The sequence below is a fragment of the Protomyctophum bolini genome (assembly GCF_963924005.1).
Source record: "Protomyctophum bolini genome assembly, chromosome: 9".
In the NCBI taxonomy this organism is placed as follows: Eukaryota; Metazoa; Chordata; class Actinopteri; order Myctophiformes; family Myctophidae; genus Protomyctophum; species Protomyctophum bolini.
The window spans coordinates 47,749,778-47,765,566 of record NC_137870.1 but is presented as its reverse complement, the minus strand read 5'-3'; the positions used below and the strand labels follow the sequence as shown (position 1 = coordinate 47,765,566).

The 15,789-nt window shown below is 46.5% G+C and overlaps 1 protein-coding gene across 1 annotated transcript in view; it reads right to left on the bottom strand.

The window, feature by feature from the left end:
• The window catches only part of LOC308321915 (apolipoprotein(a)-like), a gene marked incomplete at its 3' end in the record, with an annotated part of 666,829 nt that overhangs the window by 181,790 nt on the left and 469,250 nt on the right, over window positions 1-15,789 (bottom strand). The gene's annotated exons all lie outside the window — the stretch shown is intronic.

Below are 15,789 nucleotides of genomic sequence, written 5' to 3'. Positions count from 1 at the left end.
ACTCTATGGAGCTATGGGGTTCTTTTGGGCCCAATGACAGCGCCACAACAGGCCATTATATGAACTTTCAGGAAGTCCCGATTTTCTTAGTGGCTTCACGAAATATCTGTCTGACTGCCCCCCTGGCACGCACGCACGCACACACACACACGCACGCACGCACGCACGCACGCAAGCACGCACGCAGGAAAAGGCCTACTGGACCAGGTACACCTGGAGAGTGATGGAAGAAGTATACTCACATGTTTTACCTAATAAGTAAAAGCATCAATACTGTATCCTATAGAAATAGTCTGTTACAAGTAGATCAATTCTGTGGTAAAATCTGCAGTTTTTTTTCAGCTTTTAGCGAAAGTCAAGTCTGCTGTAACTTTTAATGATTTTGAACGTCTCATACATGCTTTTATTTCAACCCGACTTGACTACTGTAATGCACTGTACGTATGTTGGTGATAGCCAACACGCGGCCGCTCGCCTCTTAACAGGGACACGGAAGTATGACCACATCTCCCCGCATCCTTGCCTCCCTACACTGGCTTCCTGTGCGCTACAGGATCCAGTTTAAGATTGTAATGTTTGCTTTTAAGTCTGTAAATGGGTTTGCACCTAAATCAAAGCTGAAATCCCGGGGGGATAGGTCATTTTCTGTTGTAGCACCCACACTGTGGAATGAACTTCATTTTAAAAGTAAAAAGAAACAAAACAAAAGTACAGTACTTGTACTGTAAATGTAACAGAACAGAACCTGCACTGGTGAGAATTAATGATACAGGAAAATAGAAAAGGGTTTGGTTTTCTGCTCCTGCGAGCCTCGGCCTGACGCAACAAACCATGGGGTGCAAAAACCTCATATGTCCAAAGCTGTTACTCTCCAGGATTCAAATTAAAAAGCAAGCGAATCGACAAGCTATAAAAGGCTTTGTGCGACGTCGTCGCTGTGGTACAGTATGATCAAGTATAGGCTTATAGTAGGGCATTCATTTACAAAAAACTGAATTAGAATATGTAGACGAGAGGCCCGACAGAAACAAAAGGCCTTCTAGAGAGTTTTCTGTGTTGCTACAGTATATGAAATCTAAAATGACACAGATGCTCTCCCGGCTTTAATGGGTAATTTAGTTAACCTCAAGTCCTCCGTGAAGAGTTGGCTAAATGGGCCTAAATAACCATAGTTGAGTTAACAGGTTCCATAGTAGGCCTACAGGAGTACCCATGACGTTATGGTTTTGCTATTTTAATTGTCTCGTACATTACATTTGTTAATGATTTTATGTTTATGTCTCTGCTACCCTCCCCCAACACTCCGACGTTTGCACTCAAACAGTGTTGATTTCGTCAACTAAAACTAAGACGAAAAATATTCGTCGACTACCTTTTTTCACTGAAGAAAACTAAATGGAAACTAAATGAAAAGTAAGCTATGACGACTAAAACTAAGACTACCGTAAATATGCTGACAATTTCATCAACAAACAAAGAACACCTTATGTAAACCATACTGCAGTAACCCTGGGAAAATAATAATTCGAATGTATAATTTGTTGAAAGTGATTTTTGCTATGTTTTTCTTTGTTTTTAATTTCTTATTTTATATTTTATTTTACTATGTTTTATTTTGAGTTATAGTGTTTGTAAACAACTGTAAGTATTGCCTTTGTTAAATGTTAAATGTTTGTCTGGGGACCCCAGGAAGACTATAGCTTTTGTCACGGCAAAAGCTAATGGGGATCCTTATAAACAATAAACAATAAACAAATACAAACACTAAAATGTTAGGAAGGGACTAGTGGACAAAAGATCCAGTATAAGTCATTTTTCAATTTGTTGCATGCTGAAAATAGACAATCTACAAACTCACAACGCGGTGCGCTGCGACGCGTTGTGGGCTTGTAGATCGTCTATTTTCAGCAAGTAAAAAAAAACAGTCATTAGGGAGGGATCTTTTGATATTTAGTCAACTAAAACTAGACTAACACTAAAACATTCCGGGGTGACTAAAATGTGACTAAAACTAAATTAAAACAATTCAAGAGACTATGACTAAAACAACACTGCACTCAAAGGGCTGCAACATAAAGAAATAAATGGAAATGTGTTTTTTGCCTTTTGACACATATAATGTGCAAATATACGTATTCATGTATACTGTACTGTGTGTATACATTCTTTTTTGCCAATAAAAAGGGGCAATCAATCAATTCTCCCCAGAGAAGGTCCCTTATAGGCTGCAGGCCTTTCCTCCAGCCTATAGCGCCTGCATGCCTTGAGCCTGAATTTCCAAATGCACAAACAATATCTCAACAAGTCTCATGCGGGCAGATTGCCAATTGGCGCTCCTTTGAAGATAAACCATATAGCTATTTAAACTGACCCCATGTGACCTATCATCTCTCATGCACTACCCTGTGGAGAACAAAATCAACATTTTACACGAGATACTGTAGACATGTATTTTGCGTGTCTTAAGTACCAGGTCTTATTCCCTTACTTGAGTAAACTAAAGACCTAGAGGCGTGATCAATGCTCTTTGGCCACTCAGAATAGCCAAATGGCATTGATCACGCATCCAGGTCTTTAGTTTACTCAAGTTATGGAATAAGACCTGGTACTTAAGACACGCAAAATACAGTGTCTAATTTTGTTTCATCCCCATGACTTGTCTTCCCCTCTTTTAGCGCCCCCTTCTGTCAGTTTCTTGCTATAGCGGGGGGCTTTTTATACGCTTTTTATACACTGTCTATTTGTGTAACTGCACTGTACTGTATGTAATGTTTTTCACTGTATACGGGACCCCCTCTAAAATGAGATGCTGCATCTCAAGGGGCTATCATTTCAATAAATTCTGACCAAAATTCTGACCAGAGCATCAGAGCTATGGACCAGAACATTAGAGCTATGGACCAGAGCTATACTGCAGACCCCACTTTGAGAAATTCTCTGCAGGCCTATGACGACGGTGAGTCCTTTGGACCTTCTGCAGGCGTGAATCTCTCCTTTGGACCTTCTGCAGGCGTGAATCTCTCCTTTGGACCTTCTGCAGGCGTGAATCTCTCCTTTGGATCTTCTGCAGGCGTGAATCTCTCCTTTGGACCTTCTGCAGGCGTGAATCTCTCCTTTGGACCTTCTGCAGGCGTGAATCTCTCCTTTGGACCTTCTGCAGGCGTGAATCTCTCCTTTGGACCTTCTGCAGGCGTGAATCTCTCCTTTGGACCTTCTGCAGGCGTGAATCTCTCCTTTGGACCTTCTGCAGGCGTGAATCCCTCCTTTGGACCTTCTGCAGGCGTGAATCCCTCCTTTGGACCTTCTGCAGGCGTGAATACCTCCTTTGGACCTTCTGCAGGCGTGAATCTCTCCTTTGGACCTTCTGCAGGCGTGAATCTCTCCTTTGGACCTTCTGCAGGCGTGAATCTCTCCTTTGGACCTTCTGCAGGCGTGAATCTCTCCTTTGGACCTTCTGCAGGCGTGAATCTCTCCTTTGGACCTTCTGCAGGCGTGAATCCCTCCTTTGGACCTTCTGCAGGCGTGAATACCTTCTTTGGACCTTCTGCAGGCGTGAATACCTCCTTTGGACCTTCTGCAGGCGTGAATACCTCCTTTGGACCTTCTGCAGGCGTGAATCTCTCCTTTGGACATTCTGCAGGCGTGAATCTCTCCTTTGGACCTTCTGCAGGCGTGAATCTCTCCTTTGGACCTTCTGCAGGCGTGAATCTCTCCTTTGGACCTTCTGCAGGCGTGAATCTCTCCTTTGGACCTTCTGCAGGCGTGAATCCCTCCTTTGGACCTTCTGCAGGCGTGAATACCTCCTTTGGACCTTCTGCAGGCGTGAATCCCTCCGCCAGCGTCCACTCCTTGTATTTTAAGAAGTCTCTTCTCTTGGCAAAGTATTTCACCCACTGCGCGGAACAGCTGGCCTCAAACTTCTTCTGGAACTTCTCGCAGGGAGAAGCAGCAGCGGCGGTCCGGTGGTCCTCCATGTTCTCCTGGAGCTTCTCGTAGGCAGCAGAAGGAGCATTAGTCTGGTGGTCCTCCATGTTCTCCTGGAGCTTCTCGCAGGCAGAAGAAGGAGCATTAGTCCGGTGGTCCTCCATGTTCTTCTGGAGCTTCTCGCAGGCAGCAGAAGGAGCATTAGTCTGGTAGTCCTCCATGTTCTTCTGGACCTTCTCGCAGGCAGCAGCAGCGGCGGTCCGGTGGTCCTCCATGTTCTTTTGGAGCTTCTCGCAGGCAGCAGAAGGAGCATTAGTCTGGTGATCCTCCATGCTCTTCTGGACCTTCTCGCAGGCAGAAGAAGGAGCATTAGTCTGGTGGTCCTCCATGTTCTTCTGAAGCTTCTCGCAGGCAGAAGAAGGAGCATTAGTGCGGTGGTCCTCCATGTTCTCCTTGAGCTTCTCGCATGCAGCAGAAGGAGCATTAGTCTGGTGGTCCTCCATGTTCTCCTGGAGCTTCTCGCAGGCAGCAGAAGGAGCATTAGTCCGGTGGTCCTGCTCCATGTTCTCGTCCAGACACCTCCACAGCTCGTCCCTGGCCGCCCAACACACTCTCCTCTCGGACGAGTTCGGAGCTGCCATATCGTCGTCGGAACCGCAGCTTTCAGACGACCTCACAGTTGTTGGTCTGCTTGTATAGGTCTGCTATTTTTGAGATATCGTGAAAATGCGGCGCAAATCTTTGAATATATATTCTTTCAGAAGCCTTTTTTTTCCCAGGCCTACATGGTTAACCGAGTATGGATGTGTAAGGAGCCCTGCACGATGCAAAACGTCCCTGTTTGTACAGAAGGGGCCGACTCTGAGGAGAGCTGATCGAGGATGGTGAAAGTCTCGTCGTGGAGGTTCAGGGAAAAGGGCTGTTTGCGTCTCAACCAGGGGTGGGCAGCTGTGTGGCCCGGGGGCCGCATGTGGCGCCAGCACCTTCACTTAATGTGGCCCTCAGGTTGATGTCAGAATACTGATATAATATTGGTTTCAGCTGTTTACAATTCCACAGCATTTCAATTCCACAAACATGATCAACCGCCTTCATTTTTATCCCACAATTTTGCAACCCAGTTTTTTTCACCCAGTGCCAATTATATAATGTAATCCTGGGCGCTACACTTCCTCTGCCAACCTGGGGGGGCAGCGGACTGACCTCATGCCTCCTTCTATGCATGAGGAGTCCAAACTGCTTCTTTTCACCTGACAGGGGGGGTGGGGGGGGATTTCCCCGGCCGGCCGTAGCGCGTGGAAGGAACACGTTATTCCGACCAGTTCCTTTCCCCTCCATCAGGCGCTCCGGCTGGCCAGGGGGAGGCAGTTTAGTGACCAGGATTACTGCATGTTTTTTGTGAGGGTACCTACCCTAGGGGACACGGGGAGAACATGTGAGGGTACCATACCCTAGGGGACACGAACATGTGAGGGTACCTACCCTAGGGGACACGGGGAGAACATGTGAGGGTACCTACCCTCTGGGGACACAGGGAGAACATGTGAGGGTACCTACCCTAGGGGACACGGGGAGAACATGTGAGGGTACCTACCCTAGGGGACACAGGGAGAACATGTGAGGGTACCTACCCTAGGGGACACGGGGAGAACATGTGAGGCTAGGGTACACAGGGAGAACATGTGAGGGTACTGTCGTGTATTTGAATCATATAGCATAATTCATATCTACTTGTTTAGTCATAATGGTACATTTCTGCATGGCCATTTGTCTCACCGAAGTGAGTCATCACCCACCCCACAGTGTCTTAAACCATTTGCATATCAATTGTCCACAGGCAGGAAGCCTCGTGGCTTCACTCTTTGACTAGATAATTCTTGAGTGATCTTGTATCTGATGTTATCTTTAGTGTCTCCAAGCTAGGCTTAACAGTTTGTCTTCATGCATTTTTATGAGTAGGCCTACTACAGGAACTGTCACAGTTGGGGGGTTTTTGATTAGCTGTTTACACACACACACACACACACACACACACACACACACACACACACACACAAAAGGTGACACCAGACTGCATGAGGGGGATGGATAAAAGGGGTGGATGGAAAAGGACTTGGGGTTGTGCTCTGAGGCTGGGGAGTTGGAAAAGTGGAGGAGCACAGGACGGTCACCCGGGCCTGAATGTGCTGCTATCAGGGGGAAGAGATGACTTTGCTATGCTTGTAACCTGATGTGACGATGGGAGATGCCTTGATTGAATAAAGAAGGACTTGGCCTGGGAATCGGAGCTCGTGTGTTTTGTTCATTCTGCATTTGGAAAATAAGGTACAGATCCACAGGACATTATACGACAAAGTGGCGCCCGGCGTGGTTTTGATGGCGTGGAGAAAATCTGCGGCACAATAAAAACGGACCTGCGGAGTTTCTGTGGATTTTACCTTGATTTTTATTTTTTGGAAGGAGTTCTGAAACCCAAGGACTGACAAGAATTCGTAAGCGTTAGGACCATAGTGTAGATAGGTGTTCACTGTGTTAAGAAGTTTAGGGATTGAGCGTGTGTGCGTGGTATGAGTGAGCGGCTGTCTGTGTTCATATGTGTTAGTGCTGGTAGATCATCGTTGTAAGCTGTGATTGAATGCCAAATAGTTCTCAATTAAGTCTTTTGTTGCTATTTTTAATTGTGCGGTCACTGGTAGTTTTGGTTATCTTGGCTGTTTAAATTGTTGCTTTTCAGTGACTTACCATTTTTTTGGGGGTGATTTGGCATTTGTTCATGCAGGTTTCGCGTTGCTCTCCTGGTTTTGAGGCTTTCCTTTGTCTCAGGAGTGAGGGCTGGGGTGGGGATTTTATTTTTTTACTTGAGTGACTTAAATTTGGGCTGGCTTCTTGTAAACCGTTATTTGGTTTATTTTAAATATTTCTGAAACATGTGCAACAAGTTTCAGAGGGGGGAGTAATATTGATATTAAATTGGGGGTTTAATTCAGGTTTTAAAAATAAATTGGCTTTAAGTTTGGGGTCAAATCTAAATTTTGAGTTTAGTATGAGAATACATTTCTCACATATCACATTTAGGACATTTCATATCTTTTGTAAAATTAGGTATAGGTTAATTTGGATTATTAAGCCTACAGGATTTTCTTATTAGTCATAATATATAGTCTGCATATAAATGAGTTGACCTTAGGACGAAACCGCTGGCACTGTTGCATAGATGTAAATGAGCTAGGGGTGTCAGGTCACTGAAGGGATCAAGGGGGGTATTTTCCCTAAGTCCGTTTAGAAAGAAAATAGAGGCATTTCTATATTTCCTTTTTAAATTACAGACTATATAGTTTGTCTATCTAATTTCTTTATTTTACACTTTTCTGTGTGAATGGGTACGAGAAAGTGTTGTGTGTTGTGAGTGTTGTGAGTGTTGTGAGTGTTGACTATCTACTCATTCTGTGGGGACAGTATGCAAATGACTGAGTATGCGTGTCTGTGACTGTGTGAGATGAGTGGGGACATGCATGAGTGACAGTTAGTGAGATTATCTACAATTTAGTAGCTATGGCCACAAAGCATACTCCAGTGCAAATTGTGCACAAGAAATACCCATCTAAGAATATTTCCAGCATTTCGGGAAAATGGCATAAGCGTTGGCCTCGGATTGACAGGCCATGGCCAAAACAAGGCTCTTTCGAGGTAGAAGACCTTGCATCTATAAAGGCACAGGTGTGGGCACATAAAGCAGATCAGATGACGAAAGAGAGAGAGAGGCAAAGGGAAGAAGAACTATTCGTTTTAGACTTGTTTTGTGAAGAGGGTCGGAAAAGAAGATTGAAAGAAAAAGTGAGAATAGGTCCACAGATTGTCGCAGCATATAATGCTAGCCGGAGGCCTGTCAGTGAGGAGATGAGCAGGAAATTGCCCGACTCCGCATCATCGTCTGTGTCAGTACTGCCTGAGGAGAAGGTGTCCGCTGATTGCAGCACAGACAACCAGTGCGTTGACATTGTGGGTCACAGCGACAACTCAGCACAAACTGAGGTGGACTTTCTGCAGATTGATCATATTGTGGGTCGATGCACAATTTGCTTGACCAACAATGTGAGGAGAGGGGTGTTAACTACACCAGGGTACATTCCCACGCCAAAAGGCCCAATGCAAGAACTGGTCATAGATTATGTAGATATGATCAAACCTATTTCAGGCAAACGATATCTTCTTGTGGTGGTTGATAGGTTTTCAAGGTGGGTGGAAGCGACGCCCACCAAAAGAAAAGACGCCCAATCAGTCGCAAATTTTTTATGCAGAGAAGTGTTTCCTCGCTTCGGCTTACCGCTTCGGATTTCGTCAGACAATGGGAAAGAATTTGTTGACAAAACGGTGAAATTGATTTTGCAGAAACTGTGTATTAAACAACGTTTAGGAGCCATATACCATGCCCAGTCCCAAGGCATGGTGGAGTCGATGAATGGCGTCCTGAAGAATCGACTTACTAAAATTTGTGAGCATACAGGTCTGAACTGGATAGAAGGCCTACCCCTGGCATTGATGGCTTGCAGGTCGAGTGAAATTCGACACCTGCACCTGACACCGCATGAACTTGCAATGGGCAGACGGATGATTACCCCTGGCATTCATGTTGGGGGGAAGGGTCCGAGCCTCTCAATATTGGAGGAGGGTGTGAAGGCATATGTAAAATATATGTCAAAGTTGCATAGAAGCATATATTCTTATGTTTGTACCAAACAGGAACAAGAGGAGAGAGAGGAAGCTGCGCGCACCCCGTCAAATACGATCTTACCGGGGGACAGGGTGTACATAAAATTTTTCCGCAGGAAGTGGTTCCATGGGCGCCGATCCGGACCATTCCTAGTTACCCGGTGCACAGGCACAGCACTGCAGGTCGAGGGGTCATCCACGTGGTATCATCTAAACCACTGTGTGAAGGCACCAGCGGACGACGATCAGGACCTCATCATCCGGCAGAGAGGACCACCACTCCCACCCCGCTCTCAGGATGCAGATGATCGTGCTGAGGATGATATGGGTCAGCCTCACCTTCCTCCAGCAGACCTGGAGGGCACCAACTATGACCCCAGCGGCCGGTTCAACAACCTCAACACCGACTTCATCCCTCCAACCCCCCACGCCGACGGCAACGGCCCCGACATCAGCATGGCTGAACCCGCTGGGGATCCAGTCCAGGGGAGAGAACCACAGACTGCTCTCCCCAGAGACCCCAGACCAGTCCGAGAAAGGCGTCGGCCACAAAGGTACAATAACTAGTTCTATTGCTGTCCAGTCCCGGTCCACTTCCAGGCCCCGGTACTCCACAATCATGCAGCCAGTACTGGAGTATTATATTCTACCCATCAGACAACTTTCCCGGGAAACGGCAGACTCCAAGCCAACCCCAGCTCCCGTAAAGTCCGTTCAACCCGGCAATGCTCGGCACCCCTCAAGTCCGTTATCTCGTCTAAATGCTTTTTTTGGAGCGGTTTCATTCCTTCAGGAAATCTCTGATGCACCTGTAACTTCTACCATCATTACACATCAACTAGCTAGCATGCCTACAAGAGGAGGTCCTCCCATCACGGACCTCAGTACTAGCACCTCAAATAGCGTGACTCCCCCTAGTCCTGTATTACTCAATACCAATTCCATTGGAACTGAGTTTCCCCTTATTAAAAGTACTCTGAGTATGTTGGTCACTTCCACAGTCACTTCCCCGTTCACTCATGCCCCCAGGGTACGAATGAAGAACACCCCAGAATCCAGCATTAGGGTCAAACCAGAAGTAGTTAGCGACACTCAAAACTCTGTTAAGAGGGAGCTGGAACGGGTACGTTGCCTGAAAGAGGACTTGACCAGTGAATTAAGGACACAGAGACACACTATGCGTGCTATAGAAACACAGTTGAGTGAAATTCTGATGAAAGAGGCGCATCTGATCCTCGATTTGGGTGACCTCACTGACCTGCAGGATGAGGCTGGCCACAGGCACAGAGACAGTTTACATGGAGGTGAAGACATCTACAGAAGGGCAGCCCGCCCCAACGCAGACATGAACATTGATTCTGACACTGGGGATGACAGTTCTACGCAAGCCCGCATGAAGAGAGACTTCCAGCATAAGGACACTGCACAGAACTCTGTGAAAAGTATTGCTACAATTGCTAGGGAAGAAGTTGACTTGAAGTTATGTGAAATTGCTCGAGAACTGGACACTCTGAAAAACACGCAGAGTGGAAGTAAGAGGAAGAGGAAGGAGGATTTGGAACAGGACAGCAGTGATTGTGAGAGGCCTTCCCACACACGTGTGAAAGACTCCAGGGGGGCTTCGAACAGGCACCCTGCATGCAGACCACAGAAGAGGACTGAGATACCCACACCTGACAGTGAGACAGTTGTCACTCAGCTGCCAGTGCTGAGAGGGAAATATACGCCATGGTACCATTCAGACTTGTCATACGTTTCGAAACAACTGCCACCCCTTGAGGGGGGAGCATATAATTGGATTTCGACGTTTCATGCATTGATGAAGGACCCACAGTTGGGAATCGAGGATAATCAGTTGGCTATCGGTGACATGAAAGCTTTGATTATCCAGCTGGAGAATGAGTATGTTCTTAATGATCTCTTGACCAGAGCAGATCTCAGAGAATATATCGACAATGCAGAGAATGACAGCGATCCGTTTGTGCCACACAGAAGTGCATTCTGGCGTGCTCTGAGAGAAGTTTATCAGCTCAAGGTTTACCCGGATAGCGTCAACATTGACCCGCTGAAAGCCACAGAACAGCCGAAAGCTTATGTGGACAGATTCTACCAGCAGTGGGTGGACTTCAGGATCCAGCAAATCGCAATTTGCAAATCGCAATGGGATGGAGGGTAGTGTTGTGCGGAAGAAACTGGAAAAAGGTTTGTCCCCAGATATGCAAGCTGAACTGGCAAAGATTGCGGACCTTGGTAGTATGCCTTTGGTAACCTACACAGACCATATTGCTCACTGCGTCAACCTGGTCCGGAACAAACAGGAGGTACAAAGACTCAAAGATGTCGACCTTAAACGTCAGCTACGAGCAGAACAGCTGACAAAGATTCGAGAGGAGAAACTGATTTTGCAGCAACCCCAGGACAGCGCAGACCATCATCAACAATTGCTGTCATGGAGAATGAGGGAACCACAGAGTCAACAACCAGCGTCATCCTATCAGTGGGTTAGCCCTATGCTACACAACGCTGGCGGATGAAAGGAATCTGCCATAACTGTGGGACACATGGTCATTTTGCTGGACAATGTGACCAGAAGCCGCAACGAGAGACTCTGCGAAGCTGCACACTGAGACGCCCCTCTCTGTGCTGTCGAAAGCACGGCTTTTGATCTGTCACCTATCTTTGAGGTTTAGTTTAGGGAAAGAAAGACTTTCTAAGGAAAAGGGGTAGTTCAGTTTAGGAATGATGTCAAAACGGTTTGATTTGCTTTATAAGTTCTATTCATTGTCATAAAAAAAAAAATAGGTTAACAGTGATCAGATGAATATTTTAGATAACTTCCTTAAATATTACAGTGAAATCCAATCTAAAAATAGGAATTATATTCTAATTAGTAATACAAATATTGTTTTAGCTCTTGGGTTGTGGGTGGCTTTCCAGGTCATGGGTTTAGATGAGGGTTTCTGCGCAGGACCACTCGTCTGTCCATCATTATGGGAAAGTGACTCACAAACTGAGGGGGAAAGGGGGGGGGGGGTCAGAGGTGCAAAGGGGTGTTTGTGTGTCTGTGCGTGAGTGAATACTGAAGTCCTGGCCAGGCCTGTCTGTATGAGAAAGAATGTTGGGGAACATTTATATATTTTGTTTCATTTTAATCATTCTGTTTAAGTCTATTTACAATTTTCTTTTAATATTTTAAGGTTTATTTGCTGTGAGGAATTCTCAAATCAGAACTTTTATGTCAAGAACAGTATGTGAGTCTAAAACAGTCGCAGGGAAAGATAAGACTAGGGTCATTGTCTAACAGATGTCAAATAACATAGCTTTTGATTTTGTTCATTTTGTTTTGAGTTCTTGTGTTAATTTACTGTTTCAGTTTTCGAATATTGCCCAGGGGGGAGGAGGGTCACAATCTTACAAAGGGATTCGGTTTCAGGGTTAGGAGAGACATTTTGGGGAATTTGAAGATTTGGGGATTTTGGGGAGAAAAGCATTTTTGAGCCAAATTATGATTCATATTTTAGACTAATAGTCGTGAGGACTATTAGTAGGGGGGATGTGTCGTGTATTTGAATCATATAGCATAATGAATTATGCTATATGATTCAAATACACGACACATCCAAACTGCTTCTTTTCACCTGACAGGGGGGGTGGGGGGGGATTTCCCCGGCCGGCCGTAGCGCGTGGAAGGAACACGTTATTCCGACCAGTTCCTTTCCCCTCCATCAGGCGCTCCGGCTGGCCAGGGGGAGGCAGTTTAGTGACCAGGATTACTGCATGTTTTTTGTGAGGGTACCTACCCTAGGGGACACGGGGAGAACATGTGAGGGTACCATACCCTAGGGGACACGAACATGTGAGGGTACCTACCCTAGGGGACACGGGGAGAACATGTGAGGGTACCTACCCTCTGGGGACACAGGGAGAACATGTGAGGGTACCTACCCTAGGGGACACGGGGAGAACATGTGAGGGTACCTACCCTAGGGGACACAGGGAGAACATGTGAGGGTACCTACCCTAGGGGACACGGGGAGAACATGTGAGGCTAGGGTACACAGGGAGAACATGTGAGGGTACTGTCGTGTATTTGAATCATATAGCATAATTCATATCTACTTGTTTAGTCATAATGGTACATTTCTGCATGGCCATTTGTCTCACCGAAGTGAGTCATCACCCACCCCACAGTGTCTTAAACCATTTGCATATCAATTGTCCACAGGCAGGAAGCCTCGTGGCTTCACTCTTTGACTAGATAATTCTTGAGTGATCTTGTATCTGATGTTATCTTTAGTGTCTCCAAGCTAGGCTTAACAGTTTGTCTTCATGCATTTTTATGAGTAGGCCTACTACAGGAACTGTCACAGTTGGGGGGTTTTTGATTAGCTGTTTACACACACACACACACACACACACACACACACACACACACACACACACACACACAAAGGTGACACCAGACTGCATGAGGGGGATGGATAAAAGGGGTGGATGGAAAAGGACTTGGGGTTGTGCTCTGAGGCTGGGGAGTTGGAAAAGTGGAGGAGCACAGGACGGTCACCCGGGCCTGAATGTGCTGCTATCAGGGGGAAGAGATGACTTTGCTATGCTTGTAACCTGATGTGACGATGGGAGATGCCTTGATTGAATAAAGAAGGACTTGGCCTGGGAATCGGAGCTCGTGTGTTTTGTTCATTCTGCATTTGGAAAATAAGGTACAGATCCACAGGACATTATACGACAGTACCTACCCTAGGGGACACGGGGAGAACATGTGAGGGTACCTACCCTAGGGGACACGGGGAGAACATGTGAGGGTACCTACCCTAGGTGACACGGGGAGAACATGTGAGGGTACCTACCCTAGGGGACACGGGGAGAACATGCAAACTCCACACAGAAAGGCCCTTTTGCCAACCCCGCCTTCGGGTATGGGCACTGATAACATAGTTTAACATTATTTTATCTTTTTGTTTGAGAACCACTGATTTAACAACATAGTTTAGAAAACTGTTAGGCTTTAGAAGACATTTGTAGAATGGACGCACGCACGCACGCACGCACGTGGCTAGAAGGAATACACGTCTTGTCAGTCACACAAAACGATCTCTGGAGAGCAGACCTTCAATCCTTCAATCTATCCGTCTAATGGTTAATGGTTAACCCCCCCTCCTCTCTCACCCCCCTCCTCTCTCTCTCTCTCTCTCTCTCTCTCTCTCTCTCTCTCTCTCTCTCACACCCCTCCTCTCTCTCTCCCCCCCCCTCTCTCTCTCTCTCTCTCTCTCTCTCTCTCTCTCTCACACCCCCCTCCTGTCTCTCTCCCCCCCTCTCTCTCTCTCTCCCCCCCTCTCTCTCTTTCTCTCTCTCTCTCGGGTATTATAGCGTGTGTGACCTGTCCTCATGGTTCCATTACACATTGAAACTGCGTGTGTGCATGCATGTGACCGTGTATGTGTGTGTGCGTGCGTGCGTGCATGCATGCATGTGACCGTGCGTGCTTGTGTGCATGCATGTGTGTGTGTGTGTGTGTGTGTGTGTGTGTGTGTGTGTGTGTGTGTGTGTGTGTGTGTGTGTGTGTGTGCGTGCGTGCGTGTCTGCGTGCGTACCCTTTCCACAAACATCCTGATGGTTCCTCTCTCCGTCTCTGGGATCACATGACAAAGCTTTAAAACAGACATTTTACTGCGTCAGAAATAATCAACAAACTTTATTACAGTATATATATAGGCTATACTATAACTTCTCCAATACTACTTTATTATAGTATAGGCCAGAGGTTCCCTATGTGGGGTCCGGGGACCCCCAGGGGTCCTTGAGGGAGTTCCAGGGGGTCCCCAGCCAATTCTACAACAGGTCGTTAAGAGGAAGCAATCTGATTGGTTGAAACAGCCTTCTAGCCGTGGATCAAACCAGCACCATTCACCACCTAATCAAAACAAATAATTCAGCTGCTCTGTTCTCCCAGAGCGCTAGCAAACTCGGTGGCTGGGCTAGCTAGTTTCTGTGGACATTTATGGTCGTAGTGACTACATCTGTCATTAAATATATATATTTTTGTTTTAAGGGTAACTGTTCACTCGAGGGTGTTGTTTAATGTGATTATTGCCACTTCAGTGATGCTTGTGGAACTCGACTCCGTCTCGTTCCTGACCGCATCACTGTCGTGGCAATAATCACGTTAAACCACACCCTCTCTGTAATATTGCTTAAATGATAGTTATAGGATTGGAACGATATGGACCCTTATGGGTCTGTAACTCTGAGAGTATACAATTGGAACCAAATGGACCCTGACGGGTCCGACGGGTCCGAGTAAAATTAACGCGGACCCCCCCCAAACACACACACACACACACACACACACACCTTGACCTTTGTGTGATAATGAATAAATATCTGTTTTTGAGTGACGCTCAGCGGCTCCTATGTCTGTATGTACGACTGCACGCACGCACACACACACGCACGAGGGGCCAGGGAGGAGTACAGTACAGTACAGTACAGTACAGTACAGTACAGTACAGTACAGTACAGTACAGTACAGTACAGTACAGTACCCCTCATTTTTTAAAATATTTATCTGAACATCTAAAGCCCAAAAGCACACCGTTATAGAGACTGCTTATTGGGACAAAACCCTTTTAAGGTCAAAGGTCGACCCCACCAATACGACTCAATGAGTTCCATTGGTGTGGTCGACCTTAAAAAACCTGTCTTGTCCCCACACGACCTTTTGGTGTTGCTTTGGGGGTGACAGCGCGCTCAGCCCAGCAGAAAAACAGCCTGTACTGCATGTATCTGAAGAACAACAGCTGATTACACTAGACATTTTCTCAGACGCTGTTTCCAGCGCCTGTACGGTTATTATTACGCCACGCCGGCGTGCGGTTGTACATTAACTTTCCACTGGGTGTCGACCGCACGGCCGACGCTGGTTCGTGGAGGTCGTGTCTTTTCGGGGGATAAAGGGAGGCTGTGAGACGCCGACAGACACACTTCACTCACTGTCTGTTCCAGAATGAAGCTCTTATACTGTGTGGCTGTTCTGCTGTTACTCTTCTGTCTGTCTGAGGCTCACCAGGAGGCTCAGACTGGACCAGCTGGTACCCTGGTACAGCAACCTGACCATGAGGCTCAGACTGGACCAGCTGG